Source organism: Taudactylus pleione, unplaced genomic scaffold, assembly GCF_031769625.1.
Source record: "Taudactylus pleione unplaced genomic scaffold, aTauple2 ptg000007l, whole genome shotgun sequence".
In the NCBI taxonomy this organism is placed as follows: domain Eukaryota; kingdom Metazoa; phylum Chordata; class Amphibia; order Anura; family Myobatrachidae; genus Taudactylus; species Taudactylus pleione.
The window spans coordinates 24,006,823-24,029,187 of record NW_028284410.1 but is presented as its reverse complement, the minus strand read 5'-3'; positions in this window follow the sequence as shown (position 1 = coordinate 24,029,187).

Genomic DNA, 22,365 nt, shown 5'->3' with positions numbered 1-22,365 from the left:
AGAACAGAGCACGTCTGTTCTGTACACTCTCCACAGAGAGTGAAAATGGTGACGATCACCGGAACCTTTATAGAATCCAAAACCTTCGAGAATCCGACAGAAGGAGGATGACGTTTTGCCTTGTTTTCTGATCCGAGTCAGACGGGAAATCCCGAGCCGGACTTGGATCTGACTTGGAATTGCAATGTTCTGGTGGGTCCAGTTCTCGGAGAACCGGACCCGCCCATCTCTCATTTGCACCAGCACATTAACTCCTAAACATACATTTTAACTGTGATCTATGCTCTACATCAGTGATTTTCAGCTTTTTTCAAGTTGATTTTAAAATTGCCAAGGCACGCCATCCGACGATGCGGCGTGCGCGATCTATGAAAAAGCATACACCTGCAGTACCAAAACACACCACATTGGCCCCACAGGAACAAAAAAACACACTACATTAGCCCCCGCAGGAACAAGACACACCACATTGGCCCCCGCTGGAACTAAACACACTACATTGACCCCCGCTGGAACAAAACACACTACATTGGCCCCCGCAGGAACCAAACACACTACATTGGCCCCTGCAGTAACAAAACACACTACATTGGCCCCACAGGAAAAAAAAAAACACACTACATTAACCCCCGCAGGAACAAAACACACTACATTGGCTCCACAGGAACAAAAAAAACACACTACATTAGCCCCCGCAGGAACAAAACACACCACATTGGCTCCCGCTGGAACAAAACACACTACATTGACCCCTGCTGGAACAAAACACACTACATTGGCCCCCGCAGGAACAAAACACACTACATTGGCCCCCGCAGTAACAAAATACACTACATTGGCCCAAGAGGAATAAAACAATCACATTTGCTGGCCCCACATAAAAAAAACCACATTGCTCTCCACAGAGCTGGCTGGCCGCGAGCGGGAAGGGTCTGGCTGGGTCATTGGCGCGGAGCAAGTGTGAAGAGCTGGCTGGGTCACTGGCCCTCGGAAGAGCTGGCTGGGTAACTGCTGGGTCACTAACAGGGCGGACAGAGCTGGCTGGGTCACTGGTGGGGCGGGCAACATGGCGTGCGTGACCTGTATTGTCATGCCGCCGTGTCTAGGCAGTTCACAGCCTGGGTGCGCCTGAGCCTCCCAGAGTAGCTCAGCGGCAGCCTGGGCCACAGTACTGTATAATGTGCCCGGCGGCTCTGACCGCCGCCGCACACTTCAGAACCGCCCGAGCTCTTCAATCTTGCACTTTATAACAGTCTATACCCCACCCGTAGTGGCAAAGAAAGACTCAGGCCATGGACACTTTTTACTCGACATGGTATTAGTAGAAATAAGACCAGATCAAAAGTGAGTGGCCAACACAGTCATGCATCTCCTGCAACTTCCTAAGCACTAGTAGTGTGACTGGTGTCACTTCCAAAACAACTTATTGATAATTGAAAATAATAACACTGAGAAGTATCCAGAGGAGAGTCCATGAGCGGCATGTGGTTCATCCCAGTATTTAAAGGGACTGTGGGGGAGATGTACTAGGCTTTGGTAAGTGATAAATTGGAAAGTGATAAACTACCAACCAATCAGCTCCTAACTGTCAATTTACAGGCTGTGTTTGAAAAATGACAGTTAGGAGCTGATTGGTTGGTATTTAACACTTTTTTCCTCCCAGTATTTAAAGGGACTGTGGGGGAGATGTACTAGGCTCTGGAAAGTGATAAATTGGACAGTTATAAACTACCAACCAATCAGCTCCTAACTGTCAATTTACAGGCTGTGTTTGAAAACTGACAGTTAGGAGCTGATTGGTTGGCAGTTTATCACTGTCCAATTTATCACTTTCCAGAGTTTAGTATATCAGCCCCTGTGTGAGATGCTAATATGTACATTATTATGGAAGTAATCCTCCACCATTCTATTGATGCTTATTGTATCAGATTGAGTCACTGTAGAAGTATCAATATACATTATGTAGGCATTTCTTTTAAGCCTGACCAGATATCCACAATAGTATGAGTTATACCAGAAATTACGCAAAGCATTGACAATAATGCAGCCCCAAAAAAATACAAAATAAAGGAACAACACCTTTAGTATAGAGAAAATGAGTACAGTTGTTAGTGATTTTGGTCGTTGCTATTCGTCAATAGAAATGTGTGCCATTAAGCATTTCCAAAAAATTATATTTATATAGGAATAAAAATGATTACACAAATTTAAAAGGAATTATACATTCCAAATAATAAAAAGACATTTTAAAAACATTAAACTAAAAAGGTGTGTAGAATAATAGGAGGGGTATGATTCCAAATGTCAGCTTTTCACCAATACTTGTTGTTGCCGTGGGCTAGTGCTATTACTATTATTATCATTTATTTAAATAGTGCCACAAGTGTTATGCAGCGCCTTACAAAGTACATAAACAAGTAGGTTGACCAGCGACATACAGTCCAATACAATACAGGACAAGGACATGGATAATATACATTGCTACATTAGCGACCATAACACCCAGATAAGCAACAGAGCATAAGTGTTAGGTGCCCTAGTGGGGAGTAAGGCGTAGATGAAAGTAAAGTAAGGAGAAGCACGAGCAGGGTAGAGGGCCCTGCTAGTAAGAGCTTACATTCTAATGGGGAGGGGCAGACAAATAGGTGTGACGCAGATGGGGTAGGCGGGGAGGAAGGAGCATGTAGCAGCAAATTAGGATGAGAGCTGGAAGGCTTTGATGAAGTAGTGGGTCTTGAGAGCCCGTTTGAAGGATTGTAGAGAGGTGGAGAGTCTGATGGGGAGAGGGAGAGAGTTCCAAAGGTGGGGAGCAGCACGGGCAAAATCTTGGAGGCAGGAGTGGGAGGAAATAATCAGTTAGCATGAGAGCCGGCCTGCATTTGTTGAACGAAGAGGGCAGACAGGAGAGTGAAGGGAGATGAGGTCAGAGATGTAAAGGGAGAGGAATGGGTGAGGGCTTTTAAAGCAAATGTGAGAACCTTGAATGGGTCCTGAAAGGGAAGGGGAGCCAGTGGAAGGCGAGTAGGAGAGTAGGCAGATGTAGAGCGTTTGGAGAGGAAGATCAGCCGAGCAGCAGTATTGAGGACAGACTGGGGAGGAGAGAGATAGGAGGAGGTTACAGTAGTCCAATCTGGAGATGACCAGTGAGTGTATGAGGGTTTTAGTGGCATCCTGGGTGAGAAAGGGTCTAATCTTGGAAATATATTTAAGATGGAAAGACAGGACTGCGAGAGGTTCTGGATATGTGGTTTGAAGGAGAGGGAGGAGCTGTTGGCGGGTGTGAAAATGATCGGCTCAGTCTTAGACATATTAAGTTTAACAAATCGCGGAGACATCCAGGAAGAGATAGCAGAGAGACAGTTGGAGATATGAGTGAGGAGAGAGGGGGAGAGGTCAGGGGAGGAAAAATAGATCTGAGTATCATCAGCATAGAGATGATAATGGAAGTCAAAAGAGCTGATGAGTTCACCTAGAGAGAACGTATAGAGGGAGATTAGGAGAGGTCCAAGAACAGAACCTTGAGGAACACCTACTGTAAGAGGCTGTGGGGAGGAAGAGGAGTCATGAGAGGAGACAGAGAAGGATCGGTCAGAGAGGTAGGAGGACAGCTAGGAGAGGGCAGTGTTGTGTAGACCAAGGGAGTGAAGGATTTGCAGCAGGAGAAGATGGTCCACAGTGTTGAAAGCAGCAGAGAGGTCAAAGAGAATGAGCAGAGAGTAGTGGTCCTTGGATTTGGCAGCAAGGGGTTCATTGCTGACTTTTGTGAGGTAATTGGAGAGAGTGTTAGGATCAACGGTAGGCTGTTTAGGAATGGGGGAGACAAGGGCATGTTTAAATGCAGAAGGAACAGTGCCAGATGAGAGGGAGACATTTGGGAGGTGGGCAATATGGGAACAGCTACAAGAAGAGAGGTAATGGAGGAGACATGAAGGGATAGGGTCAAGGAGGGAAGGGGAGGAGGACTGGATGAGGCCCATGACTTCCTCTCCAGATACAGGGGAGAAGGATGTCAGATATGGTAAAATAGATGGGGAGGGGTGATCAGGGAAAGGAGTAGGTGGAGAGCTGGGGGACTGGAGGAATATGATGTCCTGATGTATGGAATACATTTTAGATGTAAAGTAGGTAGCAAAGTCAAGGGCAAAGAGTGAGGAGAGGAGACAAGGAGGGGTTGGGCAGAGAAGAGAGTTGAAGGTGGTGAAGAGACGCTGGGGATTTGAGGGCTGGGAGATGAGGTTCTTGAAACATGACTGTTTAGAGAGGGAAAGGACAGCACTGTAGGGTGGGAGCATAAATTTGAAATGGAGAAAATCTTCCTTAGAGTGTGATCTTCTCCACTGTTGGTTGGCGGTTCGTGAACACTTTTGCAGGTATCTGGTGCATTTGGAATGCCAGGGTTGAGGTGTGGATCTGCAAGGGCGAGTAGTGATTGCCAAAGCAACAGAGTCCAGAGCAGAAGTAAGGGCATTGTATAGGGAGGCAGCTTGTTCAGAGCAGGAGAGAGAGAGGATAGGGGAGAGAAGTGAGTCAAGCAGGGAAGAAAAGGAAACGGTGTCGATAACCTCAATGTTACACTTAGTGATGATGGCCTTAGGAGGTAGAGAAAGGGAAGGAAAGAGGGATAGGTTAAAATAGAGAAGGTGATGGTCAGAGAGGGGGAATGGGGAATTGAAGTAAGCAGAAATGTCACAACGGTGAGCGAAGACCAGATCAAGTGAATGCCCACTCACATGGGAGGGTGAGTAGGTCCATTGGGAGAGACCAAATGAATATGTGAGGTTAAGGAATTTGGAGGTGGAGGATTCTGTGGGGATATAAACTGGAATATTGAAGTCACCTAGGATAATGGAGGGAAGGTCAGAGGACAGAAAGTGAGGGAACCAGAAAGCAAAGTTGACAAGGAATTTGGAGGGAGGGCCAGGGGGACGATAAATGACAGCTAGTCGCAGGTGTACTGGTTGGAAGAGACATATAGCATATACCTCGTGTAGAGAAAGTAAGGGATGGTTCAGAGGGTAGGAGTTGGTTGGAGTAACCTGGGGATAGAAGGACCCCCACACCACCACCATGGTAACCCCCGGGCCACGGTGTGTGAGAGAAGGTGAGGCCTCCAGAGGAGAGAGCTGTAGGGGAAGTGTCAGAGGGTGAAATCCAGGTTTCAGTAATTGCTAGGAGATGCAAGCTTTTGTAGATGAAAAGGTCATGGATGGTAACCAGTTTATTACAGACTGATCTGGCATTCCAGAGTGCACAGGATAAAGGACAGCATTTGTGGGAGAGTTGTGAATGAGATTATCAGGTTTGCTGTAATGAGAAGGTGAGATTAATTGGGGTGACTGAGGTGAATGTAGTGGAGAGATTGTGTGGGCACCAGTGCTGGGAAGGGAACCTATAGGCTGTGGGCAGGGAGGGAGTTTAATGAGATGTGGATGGAGGTGGGGTGACATGGAGAGGAGGTTTGGAGGAGGGATTAGCAGTGGGGTATTAGGACCCAGGTGGGGTAGCAGAGAACAAAAGTGGAGTAATGGGAGAGGAGATGGAGAAAGGCAGATGAGGGGAGATAAAGGAAGGAGTAGGTGGACAGGACAAGGAGGCAATGATAAATGTGGAAGAAGGGGGCAGATCAGAGGATTAGGTAGACACTGAGTGGAGGGGGAAATGGAACAAAACATGGTCATAGTGTGGCTGAGTTGAATGGGGGAGGAAAACTAGATGTACTGTAGGAATAAAGTATGAATGTGAGAGAAAGTGCGGAAGCTTTGTAGAAAAGTAAAGTGGAGGAAAAGGTGTCTGCACAATAACAAAGGTTTATTATTGAGCAAAGGAAAAGTGGAGCTTTAATGGTGAATAAATTGAATAATAAAGTAAACTGTATTAGAGGATAGATTACAGGCTAGGCAAAGAACTAAGGTAGGAATACATTCTTTCTAAGAGATAAACTGACATTGCCACAGATACAGTATGCTTTGAGGTGTTTGTGAAACCAGAGAGCCAGCACTAATATAGCAAGTAAAGTTTTAAGTTCTTACAATGAGAGGACAGAGGGCCTGATTCAGAGCCAGAATCAGGGCTGTCCTTCTTGTTTTTCAGAGCGGCCTCCTGGCCGCTCGCATAGCTGTGGGTGACCACCCACAGCTATAGCGAGCGGCCATGAAGATGGTCGCAATGGTCAAGACAATCATGACCATCGGGCTTGTGATGAGACCCTTGTGGTAGGGTCTCATTGCCGCAAGCCCTAGAGTGCTTTCAGCTCTACCAGAGCCGAAACCACTCCCACTGACATCACTTGTGATGTCAGTGGGGCCGGCCCCAGACGGTAGGCATTCCCATGGGAATGCCTCCATCTGGGCAGACACACCCCAAGCCCACCCACCAAAGGGGGCGTGCTGTTACTCAACATCGACAGCACACCCCCTTTGGTACGGGACCCGGAGTGACGGATTGCCCATCGCTATACGGGTCTCGCGCATGCGCATGACGGAGCAGGCTCCATCATGTGCATGCGCACTGGGCCACCATCGACCCGCTTGTGAGCGCATAAGGCTTGCGAGCGGGTCTGAATCAGGCCCAGAGTCCAGTGATGAATGTCCTGGTTATGCAGACAGCAGTTGCTTGTAGTGAAGAGATTGTGAACTTACATTTATTGATTAAACTTTGTCCAACTGTTCTGGTTTTAGCATGGTTTGAAGTTAGAATGTTCTCCTTCTGTTCGACTTCGGTTTAATGCCGGTGTAATGCCAAAATTTGGTTACAAATGTAAAGTGCACTTTTAAATTATACACTTAGAAATTTTATGCACTAGCAGCCAAAGGCCTGCAGCCTATAATTAAGCATGAGGTCCCGGGCTCAGCAGCTCGGGACAACACCGCAGGGAGCATAAATGTCCAGAAAGGCTGTATCCAAATGTCCCCTCCCTCTCGCATGCAGTCTATTGCAACGCGTTTCAGATCTCCAGGATCCTTCCTCAGGAAAAGATAGCATGTGTGTGCATAGAACCTAGTTTATATACCTTTGAAAGTACCCTAATTGGAGCTTCAAATCCCGCTCAGCCAATGTTTCTGGATGGCCTCTCCCCGTGACTTCCAGTGGAACCGGAATTTCATGTGTTTCAAGTCACGATCATCCAGTGGAACCCACGTGGTTCCTAGCCTATGAGCGGGTGCTAATGTAAAGTCACCGCTCATTGGCTCGCGGCCCGGAAGTAATGAGCTGTCATTTGCGTACTGTAACTACATGCTTCAGCATGTACTTACAGTGAGTCTGTGGTCCACAATGGACTTCTGCAGAGAACATCGTGGGACAAAAGGTGAGTATTGGAACTCTTTTGCAGGTACATCCATGGATACTTTACATTGATAAGGGGACGTGAAAATTGGGCAGCAGGTAAGTATGTGAGAGTGTGGTAGGTGTGCATTAAACTTCTTGTGTGTGTGAGTGATGTGGTTTTATATCTATTTATTTTACAGTGGAGATACAGGTGCCGCACATCAGCTGGCTCTTGTAGTTCCACATGTGCCAAATGGCTGACATGCTGGCACCTGTAGTTCCACTGTAAAATACAATAGTCACACTGTATTTGGCCCCCCTATTACCGCCCTACCCAAGGCTCCAGGGGTGCAGGGAAGAGTCTCGGGCTTCAGACCAAGCCTGGGGTTAAGGGAGAGGGGGACCCACCTCCCCTGAGATCCCCGGCTTGGCCTGACTGGCTTGGACTGAGAATGCTTTGGCCACGGAGCCCCAATGAAAGGGTCTCCAGGCTGTGGCATTACAGCCTGGTCGGTTTGGGTCCGGAGCTGGTTTTAAATATAGGGGGAACCCTACGCAATTTTTTTCGTCTATATTTAACACCAGGACTGGCCCTGCAGCCTGGTGCTCATTCTTAAATTACAGTGGAACCCTACTCATTTTGTTCCCTGTAAGTTTAAGAACCAGGACTGGCTGGCAAGTCCGGGGCTGGTTAGTCTTTTGGGGGGGACCCCACATAAATTTTTCCATTAAATGTAACCCTTACAACACACTAGCCATTCACACTGATTTGTGTTTCTTGGAATGCAACTCACAACTCTGGAGGTGGTGCATTTAAAACTTCTATTGAGTCCATGATTTGAGTGTAAAACGGCCGCATTGAGCAAAACGAATTATGGTAAATTCCTGATTTAGGCATGAAAGAGTGAAAAGTACTTCCAATGGTGATATCATTTCTATTGCAAAAAATGGCCGAATTAGCGGCATTAAACCACCCAATTTCAATCTCACAACTAACACAAATCACCTGACTTTAATGATAGTAAATTCCCGATTTCCAAAAAAGTTATATTTTCACCTGAAAATGCAAATCGGGACCAACACGAATCTTAGTAAATTTACCCCCAAGACTTGGTTTGTTTGATTATTCATCTCTATTCTGCATAATTATTTTGATTTACTAGTGCAGACTCCATAAAACTTTTTTTCTTAATTAAGTGTACAGGGCTGCAACTAGGGGGGGGGGGCTAGAGGTGCACGTGCACTGGGAGGGGATTGCAGGGGAGGTGAAAAAAGCTGACAGCCATCCGGTGGCCATCTGAAAATGGCCGCCGCCAAAGAGGAGACAAATGCTAGAGGTCCTTACTGGACCTCTAGTGTCTGTCTCCTCCTTGGCGGCGGCCATTTTTGGATGGCCGTTTTCAGCAGATTCCATGCGGACTAGCCGTCTGCATGGACTCTGCTGAAAACAGGCCATCCAAAAATGGGCGCCGCCAAGGAAGAGACAGATGATAGAGGCCCTACTGGACCTCTAGTGTCTGTTAGCAGAGCGCAATGCACACAGCGTTCCCGGAAGTGCCGGGAACGCTGGTGCTGCCGGGAGAAGATGCTGAAAGCTGCATCTTCTCCCTTGAAATCCCCTGGCAATGAGCAAACCCCCCTGGAAATGAGCATAAACCCGACTGGAAACGAGCATGTAACCCCTGGCAATGAGCACGAAACCCCTGGCAATGAGCATGGCACCCCTGGTAACGAGCATAAATCCCCTGGCAATGAGCATGAAAACCCCTGGCAACGAGCATAAAACCCCATGGCAACGAGCATAAAACCCCACAGCAACGAGCATGTAACCCCATGGCAACGAGCATGTTAGCCCATGGCAACAAGCATGTAACCCCCTGGCAACGAGCATGGCACCCCTGGCAACGAGCATAAATCCCCTGACAACGAGCATGAAACCTCCATGGCTACGAGCATGAAACCCCATGGTAACGAGCATGTAACCCCTGGCAACGAGCATAACCCCCTGGCAACGAGCAGGTAATTTTAAAGTAATTAGAAGCCTTACTGTGGGATAAAAAATGGTGTCGGGCAAATATGTAAGTGGCACTTTGGTAATAGGCATTACAGTGTGTGGCATAATATGTAATAGGCATTACAGTGTGTGGCATAATGTGTGTTATGGGCATTATGGTGTGTGGAATAATGTAAGTCACTATACTAGGGACGTCTGAGTAGCGCACTGCCTTATGGAGGAGCAAGGACTAAATCCAGGTACAGGAAGGGAGGGGGCGCAAAATTGCTGCCTTGCACCAGGTGATGGATATCCTAGTTTCGGCCCTGAAGTGTATGACCTGGTATGGCTGGCAGTGTCTGAACTTACTTCATAGGTAACAATTTCAATTGGTTTTAATCCTTTGTGTAAAACCGAGAGTGTGAGTATTCTACAGTGTGCTGTAGTAAGGTGGTAACATGTCCCCCCTCTCCCTATGTCATGACTTAATATGTATGTCATGATCGCTTGTTGTTATTTTAAAGTAATTCTGAACCACCAGGTTTATTGTGTGTGCGCAAAACATGGAACCGTGTCTACAACTTGTTTATGTAGTTTGTAAGGCGCCACGGAACATTTGTGGCGCCATATAAATAAATGATAATAATAATAACAATACGCGTTGAAATGTACGCAGGTTGTAATGCTTGTACAGAGTCTTAGCGGGGTAAGCCATCTTGCTATCACATACCTGAGTTTTTCCAATAGATTGATACCAGTTTGCTTCATAGTGAAGCCATTGATACAGAAAGTAGCCTGCCTGTGAATGAGCTGGCATAGTGTGTTAGATACTGCCACTGATGATGATATACCCACAATATGGTCAATATGGTCAAACTATAAATAGCCCACTCAGTGGGCTATCTTTACTTTTACCATTAACACTTGTCCACATATCTGTAGTTAAGTGGATAGTTGGTACAATGGCACTTTCTAGGCAAATAATAACTATTTGTTTAAGGTCCCAGCATAGGTGAGGAATTGATGTTCTGGTAAAATTGAATCAAAATGGAATTTGGTAGTGTAGACACATGATCTCAACTAATTGAGTAAAACTAGATATATTGATAGTGGATGTAGGATGCAGATCTAATGCTAACATAATGGCCTCTAGTGATCCGCTGTGCAACCTTTCATACTTGGTTCCTCTTGCAAATTATTGTTACACAGACAATTATTGTGTGAAACTACTAGTCTTCTTGGTCCCCCCCCCTTCTGTGATGAAGATGCAACCCCGGCAGCAGCAGCGCGCTAGGATTTTTCTTGGGAATCATGGATTGCACTAGGGGACTCAAGGCCTGATTTAGAGATGGACAGATTTGCATAGCCACACACAAACAGCTGTGCAAATCCATCCATCTCAGATGCAAATGCAGAAGGAGGTGTCAGACACCTCCTTGCTGTATTTGCGATCCCAGCACTGCGACCGACGTCGCAGGCTAGGATCATCCTCTGAACCATTGTGACCGATGGTTGGGATGGTTGCTTCTTTTGCTTCTTTGGTTAGGCTGTGGAAGCTGAAGCATCTTGCATCCTGACTTTGTGCTGGCCACGTAAGATGCCAGGAATCTGCGTCCATTGACGCAGACCCTGGCCTCATCCCTCAAGGAAAATGGGGTCAACACCCCCCATTTCCTGGAAGGGTGACCAGGCATGCACCCGCTCCTGTGCACGTGCAGACCTCTAACATTCAGAGATGTACATTCATCATCGGATGAACGTACATCTCTGAATCAGGCCCTCAGTTTGCCTTTACAAATTGGATGCAGGAGGACTACCTCCAATCGCTAATGAGAAGGTTTATGATGGTGTTGGCTGTGGAGATTGCATGTTCTGGTATCTATCCATGCTGCTGGTAGTTGATGTTGGACTGCTCTTGTTATATATGATTTTCTAGATTTTGATGAACCACTTGAATGAACCTACTGCAAATGACATAATAGGGAGGAGGTGCATACATGGATAACGTCCCTACCTCTACTTACTTTGGCACTGCAACTGCTACAGATGCCTTGACAAATGTTGTCAGGATTTGGGTTAAAAATTTTCCACATGGAAGAGGTGGCTTTTTTTGTCTTTCGCCCAGGCATGACAATGTGCTTCTTCTCATAGGCATGAAGTGCTGCCACTGGTGGATGACTTATTTCACCACAAACAACATCCTCCTCCTCAGTTTTATCAACTTGTTCTTGTCCAACATATTCATCATCATCATCAGCATCCTCTTTAGTGTCAGATACACAATTATCCCCCGCATCCTCCTGTTGCATACTGTACGTGACAAACTCAGAAGAATAAGGACAAGACCAACACTCACATCAGTAGATAAAGCAGAGATATTTATTGAAACATCTAGTTAACAGAACAGATATATTTAGTGCCTGACGACCATTTCAGTCATCAGAGTGATTTTCTTCAGGGGCTCTTGTGTGGACCTGGCACCGGAATTTGCCGTTTATATTACGAGTGCTGTTTCAATCTTACTATATCCTTCTGTTGCACATTTACAAATAAACAATTATTAATATTGATGTTGTAACATGAGGAGTGTAAATGTATTTAAATGTACTCAGCAGAGTGGTTTAAAATCTCAAAGGGGTTAATAAAGTATTATCAGCTGGAGGGGTCAATACGCAAGAAGTCAATCAGAGGCAGCTATAGTAGATAGTGCTGCAGGTGTAATCATCTACATCACATCTTTTCACCAGGCTTCCACTACCCGCAAACCATATACTTACATAAACAGGCCTGTTAGGGCTTGAAGGTCTGGTCACTGCTGACTGTTGACTTTGTAGTTGTCATTCTATACTCCAACCAGAGGTCCTCTGTATCTTGGACTTCTGTTCCAGCAATGCAGCAGATGATACATCTTGCTTCATTCGCCAATGTTTAACAGACTGTATCTGTTTCCTGACCTTTACAACTTTGGTTCTCCCTGTAATCATGGACAGATCATTGGGGTCTTATGCTGTCATACAGTAACAGTTCCTGTGATTCAATCCTGATCCTGTTCCTACTATATTGGCTTCCTGGTATTCTGACCAAGCTATCCTGAATTCCTGGCATCTGTGTACAATTCAGAGTAATGACACTCTGCCATCCATATGTAATCCTATATTCCTTTGTCTCATGAACTGCAGCTCAGAGGTTGCAGTGGTGTCAATTTAGGGTTGGATGGATCCCAGTAGCTAATAACTGAAGAGTTAAATGGAGCAGGAATCAGAAAGAAAGACAAAAGTTCAGTACACAGGTAGGCAGTCATTAACATGTTGCTACTAACCAAGGGACAACCCAAGACCAAGTGTAGGAGCACGGCCAGGGAAATCAGAGCTGAAGTGGAAGTCAGACAAATCCAAGGTTCAAAGTCCAGGATGTCAATAGCAAACCCAGTTTACAGGAACAGCTAGAGTGCAAAGCACATAATCAGACACTGGTGCTGTTGTTTTCCAACCTTATATACACTCAGGTTGTAGGAGATTGGTTGTAACCAGAAAAAGGATGGAAAGCAGGCAAATACATAATGTTTAAGTCTTACTGAGCAGAGTCTAAAATCAGAGTCTTCTCCTGTGTCTTCTGTCTGCTTCTCTTCACACTGCGGCTGGTTTCTCTGTCGGTGGTGCGGTGCATGTGATGTTATGACGTCATGTGCGCCTTGTTGCAATAAGGAAAAAAAAAACTTATATTTGAACCAGGCAGCCACAACCCCCCCCCACACATTTCTCTCTGTGATCCCCCCACATTGCTTTCTCTCTCAGCGATCCCCCACATTCCCGTCTCAGTGACACCCCCATACATTCCCTTCTCTCTCTCTCTCTCTCTCTCTCTCTCAGTGATCCCCTCCATATTCCCCCCTCTCTCTCTCAGCGATCCCCTCCACATTTTGTGCTTTCTCAGCAATCCCCTCCATAATCCTCTCTGTCAGCGAACCCCCACATTCCCCTTTCTCTGTCAGCGATCCTCCCACATTCCACTCTGTGTGTAAGTGACCCCCCACACATTCCCCTCTGACACACACACATGCACGCACGCACACACCACACACACACACGCCTGTCAGATTTACACAGCTATTGTGAGCGGCCAGGTTGATGATCGGGCTTGCGACAAGACCCTTGTGGTAGGGTCTCGTGGCCGCAAGCCCCTGAGAGCTTCTGGCTCTAATAGAGCCGGAAGCTCTCCCACTGACATCACTCAGCCACTCCCCCAGCCCGCCTACCAAACGGGACGAGCTGTCAATCACCATCGACAGCTCGCCCCCTTTGGTGCGAGACCTGGAGCGACGGAGCACCCGTTGCTAGCCGGGTCTTGCACATGCGCACGATGGAGCCGGCTCTATCGTGTGCATGCCCAGTGGGCAAACATTGACCCAGTTGCGAACGCTCAGCGCTTGCGACCGGGTCTGAATCAGGCCCAGTGTGCAATCCCAAATTCCTGGCACACTGTTAACATTCTGCAATCCTGAGTTTCTGTCATTCTGTCTGCTATCCATGTGCAATCATGAGCTATGCCATTCTACTACCCAAGTATAATGCTGATTTCATGACACTCTGCTACCCACGTGAAATCATGAGTCCTGATACTCTGTTGTCCATGTGCAGTTCTGAATTATTGCTACCTGTGAGCAATTCTGAGTTTCTGACACCTTACTTCCCATGTGGAATCCTGAGATTCTGTCACTCTACTACCCAACTGTTGTCCAGAGTTTCTTTCAACCTGCTATTAGTGTACAATACTCTTTGGCCTAAAGAATCCCAAACCATTGATAATTCTTGTATGGTTTCAAATGTAAAAACATTTCCTTACTTTCACAAGATCTCTGACTCCACTTGTGATATTGGCCCTCATTCAGAGCCGTACGCTCTGAGCAGAGCGCACGCTCTGAATGAGGGCCGGCCTCCATGAAAATGGAGCGTCCTTCTGGACGCTCGTATAGCTGTGGGTCACCACCCACAGGCTATACGAGCGTGCATTTTGATGGCCGCGATGGTCGAGACCATCGCGACCATCGAAATTGCGAGCCGGAGCCTGCGGTTGAGGTTTTCAACCGCAAGCTTCGAAGTGATTTTGGCTCTATCAGAGCCAAAATCACTCCCACTGACATCACTAGTCAGGGAGGCACGCCCCCGGCACGCCTACCAAAGGGGGCGTGCTGTCAATCAACATTGACAGCACGCCCCCTTTGATCGGACACAACGAGCGAAGGACTTTCCTTCGCTCGTCGCGTCTGGCGCATGCGCACGACGGAGCTCCCTCCGTCGTGCACATGCTCAGTCCAGAACATCGACCCACTTGCGAGCGGACAGCCGCTCGCGACTGGGTCTGAATCAGGCCCATAATTCCTTATAATGTCTTTACATGCATTTTGGTGCATATGCCAAAGGAAGTAGCATATACTCTGAACAAGGCCCACTGAGAACATTTGCAGGCATCCTGGGAGCTGAAACTGCTAAATCAGTCTATGCCATGAGTATAGTTATGATGATAGTGAATCAAATCCTATGAGCGTACTTATTACATATAGCAATGCATTTTTGAGGCGTTACGCAGTACCGGCACATTTCTTTGGAATAATTTCTAATTATAACTAGTTCCATAAACATGAAGAAATCAGTGAAATAATTTCAGAAATCAATAAAATAAGCAACCAGAATCTGGAAGCTACTATAAATCTTGTATCAGCTTGTAACTTTATGTGAGTACCAACTCCTTTTTCTGAGTAGTGACACCTTTTTTCTTAGAATAAAAAAGCACTGAATATATGTAATATTTATGTCAAGAGATATTAGGGACATTAAAGCAGAACATTAATAACCTTAAAATGTGGAATCAGACCTGCTACAAAGAACAGACCCATCTCCTTTCTCATAGCGCATGTGCAGAAGCAAATGTACAAATGTTTGCGTATCTCCATATGATTCATGCGGACCTTTACCAGATCTTGCATTTTGGGGCAGGAATGGAGCAGCAACAATGTGATCACACAGAACTGTTCTGTCATGTGGGAGTGAAAGGGGAGTATCATGGGAATGTTGTGGGCTTGTAGCTAGAGCTCCATGCTATTCTGAGTTGTGCATACGTAGAAGGGAAGCCTGTTTCAGATTGATCTCTTACACCTAGCATGGGGCTGGTGCAAGTGTTGATACTAATGATGATGGACGCTGCTGAACACGGAAAAACAGTGGGCGGATCGACTTCCTGCTTGAAGCCGCATGGATCATCGCACTAGCCCTACAAATATTCACATTAGCATAAGGTAGTAAAACAGGCATGAGCGGCATCACGCAAACACAGCCACTTTGTGTCCAACTCAAAATCAGCCCCAGACTGAGAAGAGAAGACCTACATTCCCTTACGTTTAAGTGTTGTCGATATAACTGGATACAGTAGAAATGAAGACTGCACTGTGGTTCGTTGGTAACATTTTATATACTTGTCTATTGGTCCATTCATGTGTTTATGGGTCACAAATGTAACAAAATAGAATGGAATTAAAGATGGCATGATGGTCCCATGGCAACAGATATACACTTGATTATTTCTGGTCACGTGACAGGCCAGCCAGTCGATTCCGAGTCATGGAATGCAACTGGAATTCTATTCTGTGCTCCACCTCAATACGAGGATGAAAGATACCTGTCAGGTGAGGGGAAAGGGACCTATAGAAATACAACAGACACACTTAGAAAACAGTGCAGTCACGTGATTTAGAATCAATAATACTACCACCTGCTTTCTAATAATAATTTTTAAGTTTTTCATGATTAAGTCAAATTCAGTTTGCCTCCTATTTTACACTATTTTACATTTTCAATGAATATAAATATATGATTTTAGTTTTTGTATTATTCTAATGAATTTTGTTTAATTAAGAACAAACTGTTGATGTTTACTGCTAATGAATAGCTCTATATAAAGCATTTCCAGAGCATTGTTAGACACCTTGAAAAAGCTGCTTGATAGCAGGTAAACGTGTCGGTGGTTGGACCTTGGCACAGGGCATATATATGAGAAGCTTCTATTTGTGAATGGTGTAACTGTCTGGAATTGGGATTACCAGCATTTGTTCTGTAGGACTGTAGACAAGGATTCCGCTATTAGCATTGGACTCTCCGGCCATGCAGGACCATCGCTAATTAAGGATCCATTATCAATCGATTCCGCAGAGCCGGTAGAGCACTTTTAAGCTGGACTGTTATTGCCCACGGGACATTGTTCCAATTGCTTGAATTGCCCTTTTTGAATACTACCCAGGTTCCAGTTACTGAATTCTTTTTAAGAGCTCTATAATTTTAAACTTGTCAACATTTGTATATTCATGTCTATAGTATTATATTATTTATAATTGTATTTTACTAATTGTCATTTTCAGTGCAGTTACTTTATTTATTGATTATTTACCTGTATAGGAGGCTGACTATCTCCCTTGTAACAGCGGCTCGGTGAAACAACTTATAGCAGCGCCCATACTTTATTATTTTTATGGTGAATATGCTGACTTGTTCCAAAGACAGAATCAGGTCGGCTGATATTACCAGACTCTCCTCACTCTTGCCCTGGTAGTTTTACGGGCAGGCAGTGCCTTGGCTACAACCAACACACTTATAGTGTAGCAGTATTGTGCATACACAAGATTATCTGAGGCCCTGATTCTGAGTCTCATGTAATGTCGATGTCGGCCGCACAGAGTCGCAGCCATGATTAAGACGCACTGTCTCAGAAATGTCTTGAAAATGTATTGGACGTTCTTTGGCGGTCACTGGGAGACAGAGGTGTATCTAGGGGTCCGAGTGCCCCAGGCAAGACAAGGTAAGGGACTGCCCCCTTGTCACTCCCTTGTGTCACTCCAGGTTCCCTCCTATGTCACTCTAGGCAACCCCTGTGTCACTCCAGGCCTCCTTTGTGTCTCTCTAAGCTCCCCCTGTGTCACTTCTGGCCTCCTCTGTGTCATTCGAGTCCTGAATGCATGACGATGAACTCCTGTACCCAATAGGTTTTGCTTGGTACAGTGGAAAAATCTCCTTTCAAAACCACAATCTCCAGAACATCTCAGCTCCCCATTTTGTTTTTATTGAAGCCGAAGGTGTATGCTCCAATCACCCAGTGCAATGCAAAACTGCGCTGGGGGCGTAGGTCCCGTTTCTTCCCAGCGTGTCGCTGAAGTGGCTGCAAACTCAGACGTACAATAGTTTACATTGGAGGCCATACTCTGACTGAGATTCTGCACCTACCACTGGGCTGGTGCGAGCGATGGTGGCGTCTTAAGATGCACCAATCGGTATTTGAGTGTCTATATGCATATAGTCACAGAAGCAATAACGGCAAAAGACGAACACGCACATTGCAGTATCTGACATAGAATCAGCCCCTTAATCTCTAAAGCATCTGGGACAGACTTTTACTTATATTTCACCCAAAACTGAAAATGAATCTAAGGAACTATCCGGCAGTGACTCCTCTGCATTCTATTAACAAGCATAGTTTTTTTCTTTGGAATTCTTACTCCTAAAATAAATGTTATTTGTGTGAACCTGTGTTTGTGTATATTTCAGAGGTCACCACCCTTCCTTCCTCAAACACCATATAAAAATAAATTTCCTTCCTAACTCATGTGGGTAAAATTATCCATGATTCATATCTACCTTTCTACATGCTCTGTTCTGATAGTTCATAGCTACATAAAGGTTTGCAAACAAATGACCATAATAAAGTTTTTCTTAAAAATAGTGGTCCAGAAAGAATAGCAGGTACCATCATTTGTCCTGCGTAAATCAAGCGCTCACCGCTTACTTTGAGGCTTTGGTAAAACAAAATCTTAATTCTAATTATGTTCAACAAATTATTTTAAATAAAAATTTAATCTTCTATCATGTCAACTGTGGTAAATGTGGAAATATGTCATGCTTTTGTGAGCGTGCTAATGATTTTTTTGTATGTTTGTGTACGCGAGACGGAGTTGTTACTGTTGTAGAAGATAGGTTTTTGTATTTTAGCTGGTGGCTTATGTTGCACTTAAAATAAATGGTTCACAATATGGATGCAAGTGAGATATAAGGGTATGTTACGTATGCCTGGTGCAAGCCAAATTCTTATGATACTGTTGCAAATGAAACTGCATCTCAAGCTATGCACATGGGCAGAAATATGCTATATTGGCATGCACAATTATTTTATTTGCAGTAATTTATGCCCATTTTGCATCCAATTCTTTCACAGGCCCAATGTTTGAACTATTTTAGTATTATTGTTACCTCAGTGCTTCGCAATGCCAGATAGTAGAGAAAGCAAATTACACATTATGCATGGCCATACAAGGTAGAACTTACTATCTAGCAGAAAGGGTCATAGGAACTAGTGTGATTCATGGTAAAGATTGAGGAATGGTACCAAGGTTGTATCTCTCTGAATATTATAGATGGGAGTAAGGAAGGTTTTAGTAAAAGGATGACTATCAGAGAGAGTTTACTTTAAAGAAGTCTAAGAGAAAGCTTGTTTGTGCGTGGTAAGTCATCTCATAGGTGGCTAGTGGCACAGAAAATGTTTTGCAGGTGAGAGGTCAGAGAAGCTATATCTACAGTGGCAATAAAAACTATGTGAACCTTTTGGAATTACCTGGATCTTTGCATAAAGTTGGTTATAGAACATGATCTGATCTTTATCTGTCACAAGAAAAGACACAAGTCTGCTTAAACTAGCAAAACACAAACTAATACACATTTTGATGTCTTTATTGAAAGCACTGTATAAATATACACAGTGTATGTTTTATGTGAACCCTTGGATTTAATAACAGGTTGGCACTCCTTTGGCAGCAATAACCTCAACTAAACATTTCCTATAGCTGTGGATCAGACCTGCACAATGGTCAGGAGGAATTTGAACCATTCCTCCTTACAAAAATGTTTCAGTAGCAGTATCTTGGGATGTCTGGTGTGAAGTACTTTCTTTGGGTCATGCCACAGCATCTCTGGTTGAGGTCAGGACTCTGAATGGGCCACAGCAGAATTTTCTTCTTTTGACGCCATTCAGCTGTTGATTTATTTGTGTGTTTTTTTGTGTTTTTGGGTCGTTGTCCTGTTGCATCACCCAACTTCTGTTGATCTTCATTTGGTAGGCTTATAGCCTTATATTTTCCTGAAAAATATCTTGATAAACTTTCTTGTCACTCTCCTGCCCATCTACGTGCCACCTGCACCTTAGTCTGATTTGTTCATCTTTTTGTCAGGGGAACATGTGATGAGATCCTCAGCACATACTCCCTCAGCCCCTTGTACTGAGTAGCATGGGATTTACTCAGTGTATTTGAGAAGTGCAGAGACCTCCCCTCCCCAATAAACTCTCCCCCTAACTATGCCTCTGCTCAACTTTTGGCAGTAAGAGTACATAGTCTACAGTTCTATCCTGAATAAAAGCAGGTGCCCATGTTACATCTTTTGTATATGGCCAACTCTGCGAGCTAAGCAAAATGCATCTTTTTCTGTGGCACATTTTGCACTTTCATTTTAAATGCCAAATTCCATCCAGTTGTAAATGAGCTCCTCAGTCTCCATGTTTCACTTTCCATTCTGGTGCTTGACTGCATATGTTTGAATTGACTTTTAGCAGCCTACAAACCAAAAGCCTTCAATTGTTATTTAGTGATTTACTATGAGATTTACATAATAATATAAAAGAATATTTGAACAAAATTGCAATCTTTGTTCTATCTTTCTTTACATCATATTTTATGTTGGCTAATTAATATATACAAATATCCAATTACCAACAACAAAGAAAGCAGAACAAACTGTAGTACAGACAGGAATGCAGGATACAACATTTCTGGATTAGTCAGACCTCTGCAAAAGGTTATATGTTCTAGTCATTTATTTCCAGTTACTAATGATTTGCATAATAACAATAAACGAGCACTAAAAGATTGATATATGTTTCACTTCTACCCCCATGTGGATGAAATAGATACAGCATACCAATTCATTAGCAGGGCACACCTTCCGGTGATTAATAATTACATTTTAAATATAATGGGCTTTTAATTTGTATAGTGATTTCATAAGATTTTTAATGTTTTATAAGATTTTTTTTTTTATATATAGTTTTGTACTATAAAATATGACTTTATGTTATGTATGTTTCTGCATTCTTGCCAAAAGCAGCAGGGGCATTTTATGAATTTAGTGGGCCTGTGTGCAAGAATACAAACTCCTAATAATAATAATAATTACCCAAGTAAGTAATAGGCTTCCTTTCATGCAAAAAAAATAAAATATGTTATTGCCAGTGGTAACACTGTTGATTTATAGGGCAATGCAATTATGAGCTCTAACAAAGGTGAAAACCACTGGCATTTTAAAAGAGGAGGGGGCCCATATGCAGCCTCCTTTTGGGCTCCCTCCTTTCTGGCAGCGCAGTAGATTCTGGCATTAAGCATGGGCAGACCTCTGGGAAAATGGCGTCTGCGCCTTATTCCCAGGGACATCTGTCTCGGGGTGGGCTGTTACTGGGGCCCCTAGCCAATTAGGTTGCTGGACCGAGCCGAGGAGGTGGGCTTGTCTAGGCTACGAGGTCTAAAATAACTGTTCCCTGGGAGGATGGGGTGAGGGTTGCTGATCTGGTTATGAGGAGCAGCGCTAGGGACGCCATGGAGGCTGCCCGCTGAGGAGGAGAATGCCACTGAGCAAAGAGGATACCTGTCTCCGGGAAGACTCTGCTTGTCTGTTGCCCCGGGACAGGACCCTGTCTGTGCCACGGCTGCTCACCTGCTATCATAAGCCGCCGAGAGGACCCGCCACCACCGGGAATAGTCTGCCACAGTCTGGATCCTGGAGAACTGTCAGTGGGAGAGAAGCTGCTGCTGGGAAGGACCAGCCTACTGAACTGCCGTCAAGGACTGCTGGGAGAGCCGGAGGACCCAAAAGGAAGACTCCATTGGCTGAGGGCTTCCAGGAAAAGTGCCCGCGGAACAGAAGACCCCCAGGAGGAGACTTGTGCTGCCAAGACTTGAAGGAAGGAGCCTTCCCCATAAAAAGTTCCCTGCTGCTGCCGCCTTGAGAGATCTCCGTCGAGACCGCTGCTGTCACGGACAAGGCAGAGTGGCTGCTGCTGTGGAGAGCCGAGCCTACCCTGGGATGCAGAGCAGCACTTGGAAGACTGGGGAAAGGTAAGTATAAACTAAATATACCTCCAGGGTCCGTCCCGCCCCCTACTCCTACGGTGCCAGGCCAGCCGTGTTTGCATCCTCAGCAGCCCGAGCAGTCCCTCTAATGCGCGCGCCTGCAAAAGGGGTGTGGCCTTACTCAAAGATGCTGAGGAGGAAGGGGGGGACCTAGGGGGGCTCGTGAAAATGCCCCCCAGGTCTACTTACATCCCAGGTGAAAACCTTTTTTTCCTTTGATAAATGTTGGTGATAAATGACAAACACTTTTATTACAACAAACCCACTATATAAGGTGTGTGGGATCAGGCCAAGGGGTAAATTCAGTAAACTGTGGATTTGCTAAGACACCAATTTACTAAAAACAAACCTGCTGTAAAACCCCCATTTTAGAAGCCTAATGGAAGTCGGCCCATAGACTGTACGGGTTGGGTACGAAATTACAGGGCTCAAGATCCCTGTGGTTAGAATCCCGATGCTGGCATCCCGTCAGGGTTAGGATACTGAAAGTTGTCAGTAGGTATCCTAACCCTTCCCCGCTCCCTACCCTAATCCTCCCTCCCCGGTGCCTAAACCTAACCTCCCCCCAGTGCCTAAACCTAACCTCCCTCCTCCCTGCACCCTAAACTTAACCCTCTCCACTTAGTGCCTAACCCTAACCCTCCCCCTAGTGCCTAACCCTAACCCCTAACCCTAACGCTAACCCTCCTCCTAACCCCACTACTTGCCTTCAGGATTCCAGTGGTTGGGATGCCGGCGCCGGCATTCTGAGCGCCGGAATCCTAGTGGTCGGGATTATGACCGCAACCCAGACTGTACACATATTAGGCTGAGACCGCCCCTGTCTGTTTTATTTTAATGTGTTTATTTAAAATATTCAAGATACAAGAACAAAGTTAAAAAACAAATATAACAA